Here is a 2,500-nt window from a genome sequence, read left to right as displayed (position 1 = left end):
AGGAAGGTGTGGGTAATGTGATAATTTTTAAATCTTCCGGTATAGTTTCAAAACCGTAAGTAGGGAAAAAATATAAAAGTCATTAATGAAATTGTTCCTAGAAATTGTTCCTAAAAACTGTATATTGCCTTTTATCCCGCTTTAATTGTCTAATAAACTTAAATGCTCTCGATGAAAACCGATGCAAATTGAAAATCGTTGGCAATCAAAATCGTTTATCACGCGTGTAATATTACTTTCTTACTTTGCTAATTTCAAAGCAGCGAGCTTCTTTCTTTGTTTAGTTCAAAATAAAATATTATTCACTAACTGGAATAATAAATTCAAAACAAAAGAATAAAAATGTGAAATAGCAGGCTTTAAAGTAATGCACACACAAAAACTGATGCCGACATGTTCATTTCATGGCGCCGCTGCCGCCCCATAATTAATAAGAGGTGATTGTCGGCACAAGTGTAAACAAACATTCACGGACAAAATTGTAAAATTACAGAACATATGGCGCATCAGTAAAATATTCCGAGCAAGTGCTGCCTTGAGGTAAGAGTATTTTCGCGTTTCAAGCGATTTCTTAGAGTCAGTACATCCTGAGATATCGATGTTTTTTTTAGAACGGATTTTTACAAGTGGAGGTTTTTACAAGCGGAGGTCAAAAACAATAGGTGTGAAAACTTACCAATTTCACGCTAAAGTATATTTTGTTAACAAAAAAAGGAGTTGTAGTCTTTATTTGATTCAAAACGTTATAAAAAGGTAATTGACTGAATGAGAAATACACGCTTCAATCGTTTACGATAAATGTAGCCACGAACAATTTTGAGTCAAAATGCCCGGTGTTAAATGCGGACATCAGAGTTTTACTTTTGAGTATAAGCTCAAAGTTATCACTCGTGCAGATAACTTTGTGAGTTCACGAATTTTCTTTTGTTTTTGGGTGCGGGTAATCTGTTGAAATTTTTTTCTTGTTATTTCAAAAACTGACCGTTGCAGGTAATCTACCGCGCGGGTAATCGCCCGGAAATTACGGTATGTGGAATTTGCCTAATCGGCAAACGATGTACATTCAATGGAGAGCAACACAGCGGCCTTCGTCAAAAGTTGGAATCCATTTTGGAGGAGACTGTCAACTGCAATGTTTTTTCTAGTCGTGTATGTAGGCCTTGTGGCCGCAGGATCGAATCCCTGAATAAAAACTTTCAAGTCGTCATGGAGCAAATTTGAGAGCTTCCTGGAAAACATTATTTGACTTGTTGAAAGAGTAACATCACTGTGAGGCGGATGTTAAAAGCTAGCCCATCGCCAAAAGCCAAGAAAAAACATCGCCCTAGCTGGTTGGTACCTTCCGCTTCAAGAGAAGATAACGACAATCTAATGGCAAGTTTTCAACCACTTCCCAACGATGTCACGATAGACGTATCTGAATCAACACCCAATGGAGAAGCACTGCACATGGCCTTGGAGAAAACGCTCCCTCCAGAGAAAGTTCCCGTGAAGGTAAGTGCATATGTGTCTTCTTTTCTGAAAGAGTAACAAGCCCAAGGCTTATACCAGAGACACTTCAGCTTTTTTTTTTTCAAGTTCGATAACAAGTTTATTTATTAGCTGGTTATGGCGAAATGTGTTTGACTTTGCAGATCGAAAATATTTTATTTGCTTTTGGAAGCTTCAGTCTATTATGGAGGCTGCAGAAAAGTCAAGTGTATCCGAGAATATTGTATTATGCTGGAAAACTTCATCCAATAGTTTTTAGAATTGTGTGAATTCCTTGAAGTTTATGGTTTGAACAATATTATGTTTAAGATTTTATTTTGGCCTTTATGGATCAGTCCTCATTATGTGCTTACCGATATAATTAATGTTTAGGAAAAGTTCCCTTTAAAGCCCTGGTCATGCAGATGATAGTTGATGATACATGATTATAGCTTTGAGTTATGAACTATCATCGACTATCATGTACCATTTGACCAGGGCTTGAGTAAATGAGGCTATCGTTCTGAAAGGAATATGTGTACAGTGGATGTACTCTTTGATAATTTTTTGTATTTAACTCGAAGGTCATAATTTCATATCCTTCCGGGGAACAGAAGGAAAATGCTGATGGTGAGATTGCCAGTATAGTGAGCTATCTAGCTCTTGGTTTGTTTAACACAGGATGCAAAAAAGTCATGCACACTCCAGAGTTGTCTAAATCTATGAAAGAGGTTGTGATTAAAGAAATTGATAATGAACTAGAGGAACTATGTAAAAAGAAGACAAACAGTGTTTTACGTCAAACAAAGCCAGAGGAACAACTATAATTCAAAATTGAGAAGCTGACGCAAGAAATTGAACAAAAAACTCCATTGCTTAATCAAACACTGCAGAGCATTTGTAGGTCTAAGAGGGCTTCATCAAAAGTGGATCCATGTGTAAAGGCAACAATAGCAGCTTCAATCTTGCATGAAAGGTGTCCTGATATGTCAGCCATGGCCTACAGAACTGGCCAAGTAATTCCGTCATT

Source organism: Montipora capricornis, chromosome 4 (assembly GCF_036669925.1).
Source record: "Montipora capricornis isolate CH-2021 chromosome 4, ASM3666992v2, whole genome shotgun sequence".
NCBI classification, from domain to species: Eukaryota; Metazoa; Cnidaria; class Anthozoa; order Scleractinia; family Acroporidae; genus Montipora; species Montipora capricornis.
The sequence above is the reverse complement of the archived record's forward strand: the minus strand, read 5'-3'. Positions refer to the sequence as shown.